Source organism: Bos taurus, chromosome 3 (genome assembly GCF_002263795.3).
Source record: "Bos taurus isolate L1 Dominette 01449 registration number 42190680 breed Hereford chromosome 3, ARS-UCD2.0, whole genome shotgun sequence".
Taxonomy (NCBI): domain Eukaryota; kingdom Metazoa; phylum Chordata; class Mammalia; order Artiodactyla; family Bovidae; genus Bos; species Bos taurus.
In genome coordinates this window covers 28,402,207-28,422,096 of record NC_037330.1, presented here as the reverse complement: position 1 = coordinate 28,422,096, position 19,890 = coordinate 28,402,207, and the positions used below count along the sequence as shown (strand labels likewise).

At 38.6% G+C, this 19,890-nt stretch overlaps 1 protein-coding gene across 7 annotated transcripts in view; it reads left to right on the top strand.

Annotated features, from left to right (window-relative positions):
• SYCP1 (synaptonemal complex protein 1) overlaps nucleotides 1-19,890 on the top strand; it is a 147,407-nt gene that overhangs the window by 56,962 nt on the left and 70,555 nt on the right. The window lies entirely within an intron of this gene.

Below are 19,890 nucleotides of genomic sequence, written 5' to 3'. Positions count from 1 at the left end.
TTCTGGTCTTACATTTAGATCTTTAATCCATTTTGAGTTTATTTTTGTGTATGGTGTTAGAAAGTGGTCTAGTTTCATTCTTTTACAAGTGGTTGACCAGTTTTCCCAGCACCACTTGTTAAAGAGATTGTCTTTTCTCCATTGTATATTCTTGCCTCCTTTGTCAAAGATAAGGTGTCCATAGGTGCGTGGGTTTATCTCTGGGCTTTCTATTTTGTTCCATTGATCTATATTTCTGTCTTTGTGCCAGTACCATACTGTCTTGATGACTGTGGCTTTGTAGTAGAGCCTGAAGTCAGGCAGGTTGATTCCTCCAGTTCCATTCTTCTTTCTGAAGATTGCTTTGGCTATTTGAGTTTTTTTGTATTTCCATACAAATTGTGAAATTATTTGTTCTAGCTCTGTGAAGAGTACCGTTGGTAGCTTGATAGGGATTGCATTGAATCTGTAGATTGCTTTGGGTAGTATACTCATTTTCACTATCTTGATTCTTCCGATCCATCAACATGGTATATTTCTCCATCTATTAGTGTCCTCTTTGATTTCTTTCATCAGTGTTTTATAGTTTTCTATATATAGGTCTTTAGTTTCTTTAGGTAGATATATTCCTAAGTATTTTATTCTTTTCATTGCAATGGTGAATGGAATTGTTTCCTTAATTTCTCTTTCTCTTTTCTCATTATTAGTGTATAGGAATGCAAGGGATTTCTGTGTGTTGATTTTATATCCTGCAACTTTACTATAGTCATTGATTAGCTCTAGTAATTTTCTGGTGGAGTCTTTAGGGTTTTCTATGTAGAGGATCATGTCATCTGCAAACAGTGAGAGTTTTACTTCTTCTTCTCCAATTTGGATTCCTTTTATTTCTTTTTCTGCTCTGATTGCTGTGGCCAATACTTCCAAAGCTATGTTGAATAGTAGTGGTGAGAGTGGGCACCCTTGTCTTGTTCCTGACTTTTTAGGGGAAATGCTTTCAGTTTGTCACCATTTAGGATAATGTTTGCTGTGGGTTTGTCATATATAGCTTTTATTATCTTGAGGTATGTTCCTTCTATTCCTGCTTTCTGGAGAGTTTAATCATAAATGGATGTTGAATTTTATCAAAGGCTTTCTCTGCATCTATTGAGATAATCATATGCCTTTTATTTTTCTATTTGTTAATGTGGTGTATTACATTGATTGATTTGTAGATATTGAAGAATTCTTGCATCCCTGGGATAAAGCCCACTTGGTCATGGTGTATGATCTTTTTAATGTGTTGTTGGATTCTGATTGCTGGATTTTATTAAGGATTTTTGCATCTATGTTCATCAGTGATATTGGCCTGTAGTTTTCTTTTTTTGTGGGATCTTTGTCAGGTTTTGGTATTAGGGTGATGGTGGCCTCATAGAATGAGTTTGGAAGTTTACCTTCCTCTGCAATTTTCTGTAAGAGTTTGAGTAGGATAGGTGTCAGCTCTTCTCTAAATTTTTGGTAGAATTCAGCTGTGAAGCCGTCTGGACCTGGGCTTTTATTTGCTGGAGGATTTCTGATTACAGTTTCAATTTCTGTGCTTGTGATGGGTCTGTTAAGATTTTCTATTTCTTCCTTGTCCAGTTTTGGAAAGTTGTACTTTTTAAGAATTTGTCCATTTCTTCCACGTTGTCCATTTTATTGGCATATCATTGTTGATAATAGTCTCTTATGATCCTTTGTATTTCTGTGTTGTCTGTTGTGATCTCTCCATTTTCATTTCTAATTTTATTGATTTGATTTTTCTCCCTTTGTTTCTTGATGAGTCTGGCTAGTGGTTTGTCAATTTTATTTATCCTTTCAAAGAACTAGCTTTTGGTTTTGTTGATTTTGGCTGTGGTCTCCTTTGTTTCTTTTGCATTTATTTCTGCCCTAATTTTTAAGATTTCTTTCCTTCTACTGACCCTGGGGTTCTTCATTTCTTCCTTTTCTAGTTGCTTTAGGTGTAGAGTTAGGTTGTTTGTTTGACTATTTTCTTGTTTCTTGAGGTATGCCTGTATTGCTATGAACTTTCCCCTTAGCACTGCTTTTACAGTGTCCCATAGGTTTTGGGTTGTTGTGTTTTCATTTTCATTAGTTTCCATACATATTTTGATTTCTTTTTTGATTTCTTCTGTGATTTGTTGGTTATTCAGCAGTGTGTTGTTCATCCTCCATATGTTGGAATTTTTAATATTTTTCTCCTGTAATTGAGATCTAATCTTACTGCATTGTGGTCAGAAAAGATGCTTGGAATGATTTCTATTTTTTTCAATTTACCAAGGCTAGATTTATGGCCCAGGATATGATCTATCCTGGATAAGATTTCATTTGCGCTTGAGAAAAAGATGAAATTCATTGTTTTTGGGTGAAATGTCCTATAGATATCAATTAGGTCTAATTGGTCTATTGTAGCATTTAAAGTTTGTGTTTCTTTGTTAATTTTCTGTTTAGTTGATCTGTCCATAGGTGTGAGTGGGGTATTAAAGTCTCCCACTATTATCGTGTTATTGTTAATTTCCCCTTTCATACTTGTTAGCATTTGTCTTACATATTGTGGTGCTCCTATGTTGGGTGCATATATATTTATAATTGTTGTATCTTCTTCTTGGATTGATCCTTTGATCATTATGTAGTGTCCTCCTTTGTCTCTTTTCACAGCCTTTGTTTTAAAGTCTATTTTATCTGATATGAGTATTGCTACTCCTGCTTTCTTTTTATCTCTTTGCATGGAATATCTTTTTCCAGCCCTTCACTTTCAGTCTATATGTGTCCCCTGTTTTGAGGTGGGTCTCTTGTAGACAACATATATAGGGGTCTTGTTTTTGTATCCATTCAGCCAGTCTTTGTCTTTTGGTTGGGGCATTCAACCCATTTATGTTTAAGGTAATTATTGATAAGTATGATCCCGTTGCCATTTACTTTATTATTTTGGGTTTGAGCTTATACACCGTTTTTGTGTCTCCTGTCTAGAGAATATCCTTCAGCATTTGTTGGAGAGCTGGTTTGGTGGTGCTGAATTCTCTCAGCTTTTGCTTGTCTGTAAAGCTTTTGATTTCTCCTTCATATTTGAATGAGATCCTTGCTGGGTACAGTAATCTGGGCTGTAGGTTATTTTCTTTCATCACTTTAAGTATGTCTTGCCATTCCCTCCTAACCTGAAGAGTTTCTATTGAAAAATCAGCTGTTATCCTTATGGGAATCCCCTTGTGTGTTATTTGTTGTTTTTCCCTTGCTGCCTTTAATATTTGTTCTTTGTGTTTGATCTTTGTTAATTTGATTAATATATGTCTTGGGGTGTTTTGCCTTTGGTTTATCCTGTTTGGGACTCTCTGGGTTTCTTGGACTTGGGTGATTATTTCCTTCCCCATTTTAGGAAAGTTTTCAACTATTATCTCCTCAAGTATTTTCTCATGGTCTTTCTTTTTGTCTTCTTCTTCTGGGACTCCTATGATTCGAATGTTGGAGCGTTTAACATTGTCCTGGAGGTCTCTGAGATTGTCCTCATTTCTTTTAATTCGTTTTTCTTTTATCCTCTCTGATTCATTTATTTCTCCCATTCTATCTTCTAATTCACTAATCCTATCTTCTGCCTCTGTTATTCTACTATTTGTTGCCTCCAGAGTGTTTTTGATCTCATTTACTGCATTATTCATTTTATATTGATTCTTTTTTATTTTTTGTAGGTCCTTGTTAAACCTTTCTTGCATCTTCTCAATCCTTGTCCCCAGGCTATTTATCTGTGATTCCATATTGATTTCAAGATTTTGGATCATTTTCACTATCATTATTTGGAATTCTTTATCAGGTAGATTCCGCATCTCTTCCTTTACCTGCTGGGTATTCCTCTGTCTCTTCATCTTGTTTATATTGCTGAATTTGGGGCATCCTTTCTGAATTCTGGCAGTTTGTGGAGTTCTCTTTATTGTGGAGTTTCCTCACTGTGGGTGGGGTTGTACAGTGGCTTGTCAAGGTTTCCTGGTTAGGGAAGCTTGTGTTGGTGTTCTGATGGGTGGAGCTGGATTTCTTCTCTCTCCTTTCAAAGACAATGGGCTGCTTTTCTGGGTGCCTGATATCCTATGCCGGCATTCAGAAGTTATTTTGTGGAATTTACTCAGTGTTTAAATGTTCTTTTGATGAGTTTGTGGGGGAGAAAGTGGTCTCCGCCATCTTAGGACCGCCTCCTCCCGGCAATCTTGATTCCAGCTTGTGCTTCCTCCAGTCCAGTGTTTCTCATGATGTACTCTGCATATAAGTTATATAAGCAGGCTGACAATATACAGCCTTGACGTACTCCTTTTCCCATTTGGAACCAGTCTGTTGTTCCATGTCCAGTTCTAACTGTTGCTTCCTGACCTGCATATAGGTTTCTCAAGAGGCAGGTCAGGTGGTCTGGTATTCCCATGTCTTGAAAAATTTTCCACAGTTTATTGTGATCCACACAAAGGCTTTGCCATAGTCAATAAAGCAGAAATAGATGTTTTTCTGGAACTTTCTTACTTTTTCTATGATCCAGCGGATGTTGGCAATTTGATCTCTGGTTCCTCTGCCTTTTCTAAAACCAGCTAGAACATCTGGAAGTTCACTGTTCACATATTGCTGAAGCCTGGTTGGAGAATTTTGAGCATTACTTTACTAGCGTGTGAGATGAGTGCAATTGTGCAGTAGTTTGAGGATTCTTTGGCATTGCCTTTCTTTGGGATTCTAGGTCTTCCCTGGTGGCTCAGAGGTTAAAGCGTCTACCTGCAATGTGGGAGACCTGGGTTCAATCTCTGTGTTGGGAAGATCCCCTGGAGAAGAAAATGGCAATGCACTGCAGTAGTCTTGCCTGGAGAATTCCATGGATGGAGGAGCCTCCAGGCTTCGGTCCATGGGGTAGCAAAGAGTCGGACACGACTGAGCGACTTCACTTTCACTTTCTTTGGGATTGGAATGAAAACTGATGTTTTCCAGTCCTGTGGCCAGTGCTGTTTTCCAAATTTTCTGGCATATTGAGTGCAGCATTTTCACAGCATCGTCTTTTAGGATTTGAAATAGCTCAACTGGGATTCCGTCACCTCCACTAGCTTTGTTCGTAGTGATGCTTTCTAAGGCCCACTTGACTTCACATTCCAGGATGTCTGGCTCTAGGTCAGTGATCACACCATCGTGATTATCTGGGTCATGAAGATCTTTTTTATATAGTTCTTCTGTGTATTCCTGCCACCTCTTCTTAATATCTTCTGCTTCTTTTAGGTCCATACCATTTCTGTCCTGTATTCAGCCCATCTTTGCATGAAATGTTCCCTTGTTATCTCTAATTTTGTTGAAGAGATCTCTAGTCTTTTCCATTCTGTTGTTGTCCTCTATTTCTTTGCATTGATCATTGAGGAAGGCTTTCTTATCTCTCCTTGCTATTCTTTGGAACTCTGCATTCAGATGCTTATATCTTTCCTTTTCTCCATTGCTTTTCACTTCTTTTCACAGCTATTTTTAGGCCTCCTCATACAGCCATTTTGCTTTTTTGCATTTATTTTCCATGGGGATGGTCTTGATCCCTGTCTCCTGTACAGTGTCACGAACCTCTGTCCATAATTATTCAGGCGCTCTATCAGACGTTGTCCCTTAAATCTATTTCTCACTTCCACTGTATAATCATAAGGAATTTGATTTAGGTCATTTCTGAATGGTCTAGTGGTTTTCCCTACTTTCTTCAATTTAAGTCTGAATTTGGCAATAAGGAGTTCATGAGCTGAGCCACAGTCAGCTCCTGGTCTTGTTTTTGTTGACTGTATAGAGCTTCTCCATCTTTGGCTGTAAAGAATAGAATCAATCTGATTTTGGTGTTGACCATCTGGTGACGTCCATGTGTAGAGTCTTCTCTTGTGTTGTTGGAAGAGGGTGTTTGCTATGACCAGTGAGTTCTCTTGGCAGAACTCTATTAGCCTTTGCCCTGCTTCATTCCATATTCCAAGGCCAAATTTGCCTGTTACTCCAGGTGTTTCTTGACTTCCTACTTTTGCATTCCAGTCCCTATAATGAAAAGGACATCTTTTGGGCATGTTAGTTCTAAAAGGTCCCATAGGTCTTCATAGAACCGTTCAACTTCAGCTTCTCCAGCGTTACTGGTTGGGGCATAGACTTGGATTACTGTGATATTGAATGGTTTGCCTTGGAAAAGAACAGAGATCATTCTGTTGTTTTTGAGATTGCATCCAAGTGTTGCATTTCGGACTCTTGTTGACCATGATGGCTACTCCATTTCTTCTAAGGGATTCCTGCCCACAGTAGTACATATAATGGTCATCTGAGTTAAATTCACCCATTCCAGTCCATATTAGTTTGCTGATTTCTAGAATTCCGACGTTCACTCTTGCCATCTCCTGTTTGACCACTTCCAATTTTCCTTGATTCATGGACCTGACATTCCAGGTTCCTATGCAATATTGCTCTTTACAGCGTTGCACCTTGCTTCTGTCACCAGTCATATCCACAACTGGGTATTGTTTTTGCTTTGGCTCCATCCCTTCATTCTTTCTGGAGTTATTTCTCCACTGATCTCCAGTAGCATATTGGGCACCTACTCACCTGGGGAGTTCCTCTTTCAGTATCCTATCATTTTGTCTTTTCATACTGTTCTTGGGGTTCTCAAGGCAAGAATTCTGAAGTGGTTTGCCATTCCCTTTTCCAGTGGACACAATTCCATAGCCATAAATCTGATCTCTTTTTTAAGAGTTTATTTTTGAAGTATAAATGACCTAAAACACTATGTTAGTTCTTTTCACACACCAGTGATTTTATATTTATAAACCTTTCAAAATGATGACTGTGATAAGTCTAGTTACAACATGTCACCACACAAAGATATTACATGGGTATTGACTATATTATCTTTCCATGTTGTGCTAGTGGTAAAGAACTGCCTGCTGGTGTAGGAGACATAAGAGATGCAGGTTTGATCCCTAGGTTATAAAGATCCATTGGAGGAGGAAATCCAGTTTTCTTGCCTGGAGAATCCCATGGACAGAGGAGCCTGGTGGGCTATAGTCCATAGGGTTGCAAAGAGTCAGACACAACTGAAGCTACTTAGCATTTATTCTCCACATTGTACATTTCATACCTGTGACTCATTTATTTGCCACTGGAAGTTTGTACCTCTTAGTCTCCCTTGCCTATTTCTTTCAGACCCTTAAATCTGTAATCCATTTTGAATTTATTTTTGTGCATGGTGTGAGTGAGTAATCCAGTTTAATTCTTTAACATGTAGCTGTCCAGTGTTCCCCATGCCATTTATGAAAGAGGCGGTCTTCTTTCCATTGTATTTCATTTCTCTTTTGTTGTGCATTAATTATGTTATAGTATGGTGGAAAGTGCCATTGGTATTTTGATAGGAATGCAATGAATCTGTAGATTGCCTTAGGTAGTATGGTCATTTTAACATTAATTTTTGAGTCCATGAACATAGTGTATCTTTTTATCTTTTTTTTGGTTGGTTTCCATTTCTTTCATTAGTGACTTATAGTTTTTCAAGTAGAGATTTTTTTTCTTCTTACAATTTTTCCTAGGTATTTTATTCTCTTTGATGTGATTGTAAATGGGGTTGTTTTCTTATTTTTTCCTTCAGATAGTTTGTTGTTTGTCCATAGAAATGTAACAGATTTCTGTGTATTAATTTTGTACCTCCAACTTTACTGAAATCTATGAGTTCTAGTAGGTTCTTGGTGTTGTTTTTTAGCATTTCCTGTTTATGGTATCATGTTATCTACAAACAATGACAGTTCTGTTTCTTCCTTTGTAATTTGGATTCCTTTTATTTCTTTTCCTTTTATGATAGATGTGGCTAGGATTTTCAGTTCTATGTTAGAAGTGGTGATAGTGGGCATCCTTGTCTTATTGCTGATCTCAAAAGCAATACTTTTAGCTTTTGATCATTGAGTGTGATATTAGCTGTGGGCTTGTTATATATGGTCTTTGTTATGCTGAGGTATGTTCTGTGTATACTCACTTTCTGGATAGTTTTTAGCATAAATGGATATTGAATTTGTCAAAAACTTTTTCTACATCTATTGAGATGATCATATGATTCTTATTCTTCAATTGGTTAATGTGGCGTATCACATTGATTTGCAGATATTGAGCCATCCTGGTATCTTTGGGATAAATCCCACTTGATCATGGTGTATTTAATGTATTATTGAACCTTGTTGCTGTTCAGTTGCTCAGTTGTGTCTGACTCTTTCTGTCTCCATGGACTGTAGCATGCCAGGCTTCCCTGTCCTTCACCATCTCCCGGATCTTGTTCAAACTCATGTCTATTGAGTCGGTGATACCATTCAACCATCTCATCCTCTGTCATCCCCTTCTCCTCCTGGCTTCAATCTTACCCAGCCTTAGGGTCTTTTCTAATGACTTGGCTCTTCACTTCAGGTGGCCAAAGTATTGGAGCTTCAGCTTCAGCATCAGTCCTTCCAATGAATATTCAGGATCGATTTCCTTTAGGATTGACTGTTTTGATCTTCTTGCAGTCCAAGGGACTCTCAAGAGTCTTCTCCAACACCACAGTTCAAAAGCATCAATTCTTTGGTGCTCAGCCTTCTTTGTGGTCCAGCTCTCACATCCATATGTGACTACTGGAAAAACCATAGCTTTGACTATATAGGCTTGGTTTGATAATATTTTGCTGAGGATTTTTGTATCTAATTTCATCAATGCTATTGGCCTTTAATCTTCTGTTTTTGTGACTTCTTTGTCTGGTTTTGTAAATAGGGTAATACTGGCCTGGCAGAATTAGTTTGGAATAGTTCCTCCCTTTGCAGTTTTTTAGACTAGTTTGAGAAGGACAGGTTTAATTTCCCTTTAAATGTTTGGTAGAATTCATCTATGAAGCCATCTAATCCTAGACTTTTGTTTGTTGGAAATTTTTAAAATTAATAATTCAGTTTCATTACTGGTAATTGGTTGGTTTATACTTTCTATGTCTACCTGGTTTATGTTTAGAAAATTGTACATTTTTAAGGAATTTGTCATTTTCTTCTAGGATATCCATTTAATTGGCATTAAATTGTTCATAGTAATCTTTCATGATCCCTTGTATTTCTGTGGTATTGGTTGTATTTCTTTTTTATTTCTGATTTTGTTGATTTGGGCCCTCTTTTTCTCTTGATGAACCTCCTAAAGTTTATCAGCTTTATCTTTTCACATAACCAGCTCATGGTTTTGTTGATCTTTCTATTGTTGCTTTAGTCTTTCTTTAAAAATTTAGCTCTGATTTTTATGATTTTCTTTCTTCTAGTGACTTTTCTGCTTCCTTTGAGTGTTGGTTAGGTTATTTGAGGTTTTTTTTTGTTGTTTCCTGTGAGGTAGACTTGTATCGCTGGAGAAGGCAATGGCACCCCACTCCAGTACTCTTGTCTGGAAAATCCCATGGATGGAGGAGCCTGGAAGGCTGCAGTCCATGGGGTTGCTGAGGGTTGGACACGACTGAGCGACTTCCCTTTCACTTTTCACTTTCATGCATTGGAGAAGGAAATGGCAACCCACTCCAGTGTTCTTGCCTGGAGAATCCCAGGGATGGCGGAGCCTGGTGGGCTGCCGTCTATGGGATCACACAGAATTGGACATGACTGAAATGACCTAGCAGTAGACTTGTATCACAATAAACTGCCATCTTAGAACTGAGTTTGCTGCATCTCTTAGATTTTTTGGATTGTTGTTTTTTCATTTTTATTTGTCACCATGTATTTTATGTTTTCAGTGATCCATTGGTTGTTGGTAGCATATTGTTTAGTCTCCACATGTTTGAGAATTTTTTTCCTTTGTAGTTTTTTTCTTTGTAGTTGATTTCTAGACTCATAGTGTGGTCAGAAAAGATGCTTGATATGAATTGAATTTTCTTAAATTTACTGATAATTTTTGTGGCCCAGCATGTGGTCTATCTTGGAAAATGTTCCATATATACTTTAAAGGAAAGTATATTCTACTGATTTTGGATGGGATGTTCTTTATAAATATGTTAAGTTCATTTGGTCGAATGTGTCATTTAAGGCCATTGGTTTTTTGTCTGGATAATCTGTCTATTGATGTAAATGGGGTTTTAATGTTCCCTGTTATTGTGTTACTGTCAACTGCCCACTTTATGTCTGTGAATTTGTAGTATGTATTTAGATACTTCTATGTTGGGTACATATATATTTATAATTATTGCATCATCTTTTTGATTAATCCCTTGGTCATCATGTAATGTCCTTTGTCTTTTGTAAGAGTCTTTGTTTGATATAAGTGTTGTTACCCTGGCTTACTTTTGATTTAAATTTGCATGGAATACTTTTTTCCATCCCCTCACTTTTAGTTGTGTCTTTAGATCTGAGGTAAGTCTCTTATAGGAAGTGTATGTGTGTGTGTGTGTGAGTGTGTGTGTGTGTGTGTATATATATATATATATATATATATATATATAATATGTTTGTATATATATATCTTTTTTTATGTTCACTCAGATACTCTTTGTCTTTTGTTCGGAGAATTTAGTCCCTTAGTCCATTTCACTTAAAGTGATGATTATTAGGTATGTTCTTATTGACATTTAAAATATATTTTTTTGTTTTTTTCAAAGTTAAACAGGTTTATTTTTGTAAAACCTATCAGAGCTTTCTTTTTTGTTGTTGTTGAAGTATAGTTGATTTTATAGATTGTGCTACTTTGAGGTGTACAGCAAAGTGATTAGTTTTTTTCAGATTATATTCCATTGTAGGTTATTATAAGATATTGAATATAATTCCACGTGCTATACAGTATATCCTGTTGATTATCTGTTTTGTTTGTAGTAGCTTGTATTTGTTAACCTCCTACCCCTAATTTGTCTCTCCCACTTCCTTCTCCTCTATGGTAACTCTGTTTGCTTTCTACATTTGTGAGTATGTTTCTGTCTTGTATATACATTCATTTGTATTATTTTTTAAAGGGCACATATAAGTCATATGATATTTGTAGTTCTCTGACTTTTTTACTAAGGTCCATTCATATTGCAGCAGATGGCAGTATTTCATTCTTTTTTATGGCTGAGTAGTGTGTGTGTGTGTAGACATCTCTTAATCCAATCATCTATTGATGGGCACTTGAGTTGCTTCTGGGTTTCCTTGGCTGTTGTAAATAGGGTGGCTGTAAAGATTGGAGTGCATATATCTTTTTGAGTTTGTGTTTTAGTTTTTTTGGATATGTGGAGTGGAATATGTGGAGTGGAATATGTGGAGTGGAAGCAATCCCAGAGTGGAATTGCTTCAACATTTGGTAACTTTTAGTTTTTAAAGGAACCTCCATACTGTTTTGCATAGTGGCTGCCTCAGTTTATTCCCACCAAAGGTGTACCAGGGTTCTCTTTTCTCTACATCCTTTCCAACATTTGTTATTTGTAGACTTTTTGGTGACAGCTATTCTCATAGTTGTGAGGTGATATTTAGTTGTGTTTTTGATTTGCATTTCCCTAGTAATAAGTTATGTTGAGCATTTTTTCATGTGCCTGTTAGCCATTTGGACACATTCTTTGGAAAAATGATTATACAGGTCTTCTGTCCATTTTATGATTTGACTGGTATGATATTGTGTTCTATGAGCTGTCTTTATCTTTTGAATATTAACGTATTGTCAGTCTATCATTTGCAAATACTTTCTTCTATTTTGTAGGTTGTCTTTTTGTTTACTAGATGGTTTCTTTTCCTATGCAAAAGCTTTTAAGTTTACTTGGGTTTCATCTATTTATTTTTGCTTTTTTTGCCTTAGGGGCTGATCCAAGAAAATATTACTTATGATTTATGTCAAAAAGTATCCTGCCTATGTTTTCCTCTAGGAATTTTATAGTTTCTAGTCTTACATTTAGGTTTTAATCCAATTTGCATTATTTTTATATATGGTGTTAGAGAATATTTTGAACTTCATTATTTCACATGTAGTTGTCCAGTTTTCCCAGCACCAAAGAGACTGCCTTTTCTCTTTTGACCCTTTTATTATAGCTTAATTGACAATAGGTATGTGGATCTATTTCTGAGTTCCCTATTTTGTTTCATTCATCTGTGTGTCTAGTTTTGTGCCAGTACCATACTGTTTTGATTACTTAGCTTTGTAATATCATCTGAAGTCATTGAGGATGTACCTCCAGCTTTGTTCTTTTTTTTTGCCCCCAGGATTTCTTGACAACTCATGGTCTTTTGTGGCTCTCTATATATTCTAGGATTACTTGTTTTAGTTCTGTAAAAAATGTAATGGGTATTTTGATAGGGATTGTATTAAATCTGTAGATTGCATTGGATGATATGGTCATATTAATAACAATAATTCTTCCAATCTAAAAAGCATTTCATTTTTTAAAAGTATTTTTAATTGGAGGATAATTGCTTTATAATTTTGTGTTGGTTTCTATTGTACAACAATGTGAATCAGCCATAAATATACATATATTCCCTCCCTCTTGAATCTCCCTCCTGCTCTTCCCATTCCACCTCTCTATGTTGTCAAAAATCACTGGGCTGAGCTCCCTGTATTACACAGCAGCTTCCTATTACACATGGTAATGTATATATTTCAGTGTTACTCTCTCAATTTGTCCCATTGTCTCCTTCTTCTGATGTGTCCACGGGTTCATTCTTTATGTCTGTGTCTCCATCACTGCCCTACACATAGGTTCATCAGTACCATTTTCTAGATTCCATATATATGTGTTAATATTTATTTTTCTCTTTCTGACTTACTTCACTCTGTATAAAGGCTCTAGGTTCATCCATCTCAGTTCAACTGACTGAAATTCATTCCTTTTTATGACTGAGTAATATTCCATTGTATATATACCACAATTTCTTTATCCATACTTCTGTCGATGGACATCTAGGTTGCTTCCATGTCCTGGCTATTGTAAATAGTGCTGCAGTGAACATGGGGGTACATGTGTCTTTCTGAATTATGAGTCTACGAGGATATCTGCCCAGTAGTGGGATTTCTGGGTCATGTGGTATTAATAGTTATATTTCTAGGTTTTTAAGGAGTCTCCATACTGTTTTTCATAGTGGCTGTGCTGCTGCTGCTAAGTCACTTCAGTCATGTCCGACTCTGTGTGACCCCATAGATGGCAGCCCACCAGGCTCCCCCGTCGCTGGGATTCTCCAGGCAAGAACACTGGAGTGGGTTGCTATTTCCTTCTCCAATGGATGAAAGTGAAAAGTGAAAGGGAAGTCACTCAGTCATGTCTGACTCTTTGTGGCCCCATGGACTGCAGCCCACCAGGCTCCTCCATCCATGGGATTTTCCAGACAAGAGTACTGGAGTGGGGTGCCATTGCCTTCTCCCTCATAATGGCTGTATCAATTTATATTTCCACCAACAGTGTAAGAGGGTTCTCTTTTCTCCACATCCTCTGTAGCATTTATTGTTTTTAGAATTTGATGATGATGACCATTCTGACTGCTGTGTGGTAACACCTCATTGTGGTTTTGATTTGATTTTCTCTAACAATGAAGCAAAAAGCAAAGGAGAAAAGGAAAGATAAAAACATCTGAATGCAGAGTTCCAAAGAATAGCAAGAAGAGATAAGAAAGCCTTCTTCAGCGATCAGTGCAAAGAAATAGAGGAAAACAACAGAATGGGAAAGACTAGGGATCTCTTCAAGAAAATCAGACATACCAAAGGAACATTTCATGCAAAGATGAGCTCGATAAAGGACAGAAATGGTATGGACCTAACAGAAGCAGACGATATTAAGAAGAGATGGCAAGAATACACAGAAGAACTATACAAAAAAGATCTTCACGACCCAGATAATCACAGTGGTGTGATCACTGACCTAGAGCTAGACATCCTGGAATGTGAAGTCAAGTGGGCCTTAGAAAGCATCACGAACAAAGCTAGTGGAGGTGATGGAATTCCAGTTGAGCTATTCCAAATCGTGAAAGATGATGCTGTGAAAGTGCTGCACTCAATATGCCAGCAAATTTGGAAAACTCAGCAGTGGCCACGGGACTGGAAAAGGTCAGTTTTCATTCCAATCCCAAAGAAAGGCAATACCAAAGAATGCTCAAACTACCGCACAATTGTACTCACCTCACACGCTAGTAAAGTAATGCTCAAAATTCTCCAAGCCAGGCTTCAGCAGTATGTGAACCATGAACTTCCTGATGTTCAAGCTGATTTTAGAAAAGGCAGAGGAACCAGAGATCAAATTGCCAACATCCGCTGGATCATCGAAAAAGGAAGAGAGTTCCAGAAAAACATCTATTTCTGCTTTATTGACTATGCCAAAGCCTTTGACTGTGTGGGTCACAATAAACTGTGGGAAATTCTGAAAGAGATAGGAATACCAGACCACCTGATCTGCCTCTTGAGAAATTTGTATGCAGGTCAGGAAGCAACAGTTAGAACTGGACATGGAACAACAGACTGGTTCCAGATAGGAAAAGGAGTTCGTCAAGGCTGTATATTGTCATCCTGCTTATTTAACTTATATGCAGAGTACATCATGAGAAATGCTGAACTAGAAGAACACAAGCTGGAATCAAGATTGCCGGGAGAAATATCCATAACCTCAGATATGCAGATGACACCACCCTTATGGCAGAAAGTGAAGAGGAACTAAAAAGCATCTTGATGAAAGTCAAAGTGGAGAGTGAAAAAGTTGGCTTAAAGCTCAACATTTAGAAAACGAAGATCATGGCATCCGGTCCCACCACTTTATGGGAAATAGATGGGGAAACAGTGGAAACAGTGTCAGACTGTATTTTTCTGGGCTCCATAATCACTATAGATGGTAACTGCAGCCATGAAATTAAAAGACGCTTACTCCTTGGAAGGAAAGTTATGACCAACCTAGATAGCATATTCAAAAGCAGAGACATTACTTTGCCAACAAAGATCCATCTAGTCAAGGCTATGGTTTTTCCTGTGGTCATGTATGGATGTGAGAGTTGGACTGTGAAGAAGGCTGAGCACCAAAGAATTGATGCTTTTGAACTGTGGTGTTGGAGAGGACTCTTGAGAGTCCCTTGGACTGCAAGGAGATCCAACCAGTCCATTCTGAAGGAGATCAGCCCTGGGATTTCTTTGGAAGGAATGATGCTAAAGCTGAAACTCCAGTACTTTGGCCACCTCATGCGAAGAGTTGACTCATTCGAAAAGTCTCTGATGCTGGGAGGTATTGGGGGCAGGAGGAGAAGGGGACGACAGAGGATGAGATGGCTGGATGGCATCGCTGACTTGATGAACGTGAGTCTGAGTGAACTCCGGGAGTTGGTGATGGACAGGGAGGCCTGGCGTGCTGCGATTCATGGGGTCGCAAAGAGTCAGACACGACTGAGCGACTGATCTGATCTGATCTGACCATGCTGTTTTGATGATAGTAGCTTTGTCATATAGTCTGATGTCAGGAAGGATTATTCCTCCCGCTCCATTCTTCTTTCTCAAGATTGCTTTGGCTATTTGGGTTCTTTTGTTTTTCCATACAAATTGGCTTCCCTGGTGGCTCAGGTGGTAAAGAATTTGCTTGCAATGCAGGAGACCTGGGTTCGATCCCTGGGTTGGGAAGATCTCCTGGAGAAGGAGATGACAACCCACTCCATTATTTTGCTTAGAGATTTCCATGGACAGAGGAGCCTGGTGGGCTACAGTCCATGGGATTTCAAAGAGTTGGATGTGACTGAACGACTAACACACACACACACACACACACACACACACACACACACACACACACATATGAACTGTGAAATTTTTTGTTCTAGTTCTGTGAAAAATGCCATTGGTAATTTGATAGAGATTGCATTGCCTCTGTAGACTGCTTTGGATAGTATAGTTATTTTCACAATATTGGTTCTTTAAATCCAGGAACATGATATATCTCTCCATTAGTTTGTGTGGTCTTTGATTTCTTTTGACAGTGATTTATAATTCTACATACAGGTCCTTTGTCTCCTTAAATAGGTTTATTCCGAGGTATTTCACTCTTTTTGTTGCAGTGGTGAGTGGGATTGATTCCTTAATTTCTCTGTTGATTTTAAATTGTTAGTGTATAGGAATGCAAGAGATTTCTGTGTATTGATTTTGTATCCTGAGACTTTACTAAATTCATTGATTAGCTTTAGTAATTTTCTGGTGATATCTTTAGGGTTTTCTATGTATAGTAACATGTTTTCTGCAAACAGTGAGTGTTTTACTTTTTTTCAGTTGGGATTCGTTTTATTTCTTTTTCTTCTCTGATTTCCATTGCTAGGACTTCCAAAATTATGTTTAATTATAGTGGCGAGGGTGGGCACCCTTGTTTTATTCCTAATCTTAGAGAAAATGTTTTCAGTTTTTCACCTTTGAAAATAATGTTTGCTGTGAATTTCTCACTTTTTTCCTTGATAAGTCTGTCAATTTTATTTGTCTTCTCAAAGAAACAGCTTTTAGTTTTATTGATTTCTGCTACTGTTTTCTTCACTTCTTTTACTTTTATTTTTGCTCTGATCTTTATGATTTCTTTCCTTCTACTAACTTTGTGGTTTTGTTCTTTCTCTGGTTGCTTTAGGTGTAAGGTTAGGTTGTTTATTTAATGTTTTACTCATTTCTTGGGGTAGGCTTCTATAACTTCCCTCTTGGAACTGCTTTTGCTGCTTCTCAAAAGTTTTGGTTTGTTGTGTTTTAATTTCATTTGTTTCTAGATATTGACTTCCTCTTTGATTTCTTCAGTGACCTTTTGGTTATTTAGAAGCATATTGTTTAGCCTCCACATGTGTGTTTTTTTTACATTTTTCCCTTTAATATGTATTCTCAAAGCCTTGTGGTCAGAAAAGATGCCAGATACAATTTCATTTTTCTTAATTTTACTGAGACTTGATTTGTGACACATGATGTGATCTATCCTGGATAATGTTCTATGTGCACTCGAGAAGAAAGTGTATTCTGCTGCATTTGGGTAGAATGTCCTGTAGATATGAGTTAGGCCCATATATATGCAGATGACACCACCCTTATGGTAGAAAGGGAAGAGGAACTAAAGAGCCTCTTGATGAAAGTGAAAGAAGAGAGAAAAAAGCTGGCTTGAAATTCAACATTCAGAAAACTAAGATCATGACATTCAGTCCCACCACTTCATGGCAAATAGATGGGGAAACAATAGAAACAGTGAGAAACTTTACTTTCTTCGGCTCCTAAATTACTGCAGATGGTGATTGCAGCCATGGAATTAAAAGACACTTACTTCTTGGAAGAAAAGTTATGACCAAACTAGACAGCATATTAAAAAGTAGAGATATTACTTTGCCAACAAAGGTCCATCTAGTCAAAAATATGGTTTTTCCAGTAGTCATGTATGGATATGAGAGATGGACTATAAAGAAATCTGAGTGCTGAAGAATTGATGCTTTTGAACTGTGATGTTGGAGAAAACTCTTGAGAGTCCCTTGGACTGCAGGGAGATCCAACCAGTCCATTCTAAAGGAGATTAGCCCTGGGTGTTCTTTGGAAGAAATGATGCTAAAGCTGAAACTCGAGTACTTTGGCCACCTCATGCGAAGAGTTGAGTCATTGGAAAAGACTCTGATGCAGGGAAAGACTGAAGGTGGGAGGAGAAGGGGATGACAGTGGATGAGATTGTTGGATGGCATCACCGACTTGATCAACATGAGTTTGAGCAAGCTCTGGGAGTTTGTAATGGACAGGGAAGCCTGGTGTGCTGCAGTTCATTGGGTTTCAAAGAGTCAGACACAATTGAGTGGCTGAACTGAACTAAACTGAGTCTATTGTGTCATTTTAGGGTTGTGTTTCCTTATTAATTTTTTTTTGATGATTTGTCCATTGGTGTAAGTGGGGTTTTAAAGTCCACTACGATTATTGTGTTACTGTTGATTTTCCCTTTTATGTCTGTTAGTGTTTGCCTTCTGTATTGAGATGTTACTATCAGTTCGGTTCAGTCACTCAGTCGTGTCTGACTCTTTGTGACCCCATGAACCACAGCATGCCAAGCCTCCCTGTCCATCACCAACTCCCGGAATCCACCCAAGCCCATGTCCATTGAGTTGGTGATGCCATCCAACCATCTCATCCTCTGTCGTCCTCTTCTCCTCCTGCCCTCAATCTTTCCCAGCATCAGGGTCTTTCCCTGAGAGTGTACTGGAGGATTTGATTCTGTGCTAGTGAGGACTGGGTGTGTAGGTGGAGCAGCTGTTTGGATTACAGGGACGCTGGCAATGCCAAGTATGCAGGGAAATCTGGTTACTACAAGCACAGGAGATATGACACTATTAGGGATTTTTCTAACCTATGGTATCTCTGCCCCAGTGGGGATCAAGCATGGAGATGGCACAGCTACTTGCATTGCAGGGACCCTGGCGGTGCCAGGTGTGCAGGGAAGATGGTGACTATGGGCAGAGGAGATACAGCATTTTAGGATTTTTTTCTAGTCTCTGGCTGCTTTGCCTCCAGTAAGGATCAAACTTGGAGGTGGCACAATTGCTTGGATCGTGGGGACCTTCATGATGTTATGTGTCTAGGGATGCCAGTGGCCAAGGTGCAGGAGATATAGTACTATTATTAACAGAATCTTTTTCTAGCCTTTGGCAGCTGGACTTTCAAAGGGCCTCCCTGGCTGGTCCTTGTCTATTGTTTGACATATCAGGCACTCAAAGGGCCACCCTCTCTGGGCTCTTTCTCTATTGGTCAGCTGCTGGCACTTGCGTGTGGGGAGAGGGGCTACAGTGATGGCTCCACCCTCTGCTCCTAACTCAGCAGTAGTGCCCTGCTTCCTGGTTTTGCTCCAAAGGTATTCCACACTCTGATCTACTCCCTCCTGTCCCTTTGGGCTGTCTCCCCACAGTCAACAGCAGTCCTCACCCTGGGATTGCTCTCTAATCACTGTGCTCCAGCTCCCAGCCACCATACATTCCAGTGGGCTTGCATTCCTGTCTGGGCTATGTAAGGCTGTGGCATGGATTGTCTGTGTGGTTCTTACTCCATTCAGACTGTCACAGATCAGCCGCTTCACTCTCCAACAGCCTCAATTGCCCCTGTGTGAGGTCCTCACCCCTGCTTCAGCTCCCCTACTCTGTGGGTGCAGGTCCAGTCCTGCTCACTCTCCTCCTCTTTTTCCCCTTTCTTCCTTCATCCTGTTGATTTTTGCATGATTCCAGTGGTCAGGGACTCCTGCCAGTTTCAGCTGGTGCTTTGCAAGGTCTTCTGCATCTGAAGAGGTATTCCTGATGTATCTTTGAAGAGAGATGCATTCTACATTTGACTACTCCTTTGCCACTTGTCTTTCTGTCTGTATGAGTCTTGGCTAACAAACACATGAAAAGATGCTCAACATCACTCATTATCAGAGAAATGCAAATCAAGACCACTATGAGGTACCATTTCACACCAGTCAGAATGGCTGCGATCCAAAAGTCTACAAATAATAAATGTTGGAGAGGGTGTGGAGGAAAGGGAACCCTCTTACACTGTTGGTGGGAATGCAAACTAGTACAGCCACTATGGAGAACAGTGTGGAGATTCCTTAAAAAACTGGAAATAGAACTGCCTTATGATCCAGCAATCCCACTGCTGGGCATACACACTGAGGAAACCAGAAGGGAAAGAGACACGTGTACCCCAATGTTCATCGCAGCACTGTTTATAATAGCCAGGACATGAAAGCAATCTAGATGTCCATCAGCAGATGAATGGATAAGAAAGCTGTGGTACATATACACAATGGAGTATTACTCAGCCATTAAAAAGAATACATTTGAATCAGTTCTAATGAGGTGGATGAAACTGGAGCCTATTATACAGAGTGAAGTAAGCCAGAAGGAAAAACACCAATACAGTATACTAACGCATATATATGGAATTTAGAAAGATGATAACAATAACCCTGTGTACGAGACAGCAGAAGTGACGCTGATGTATGGAACAGTCTTATGGACTCTG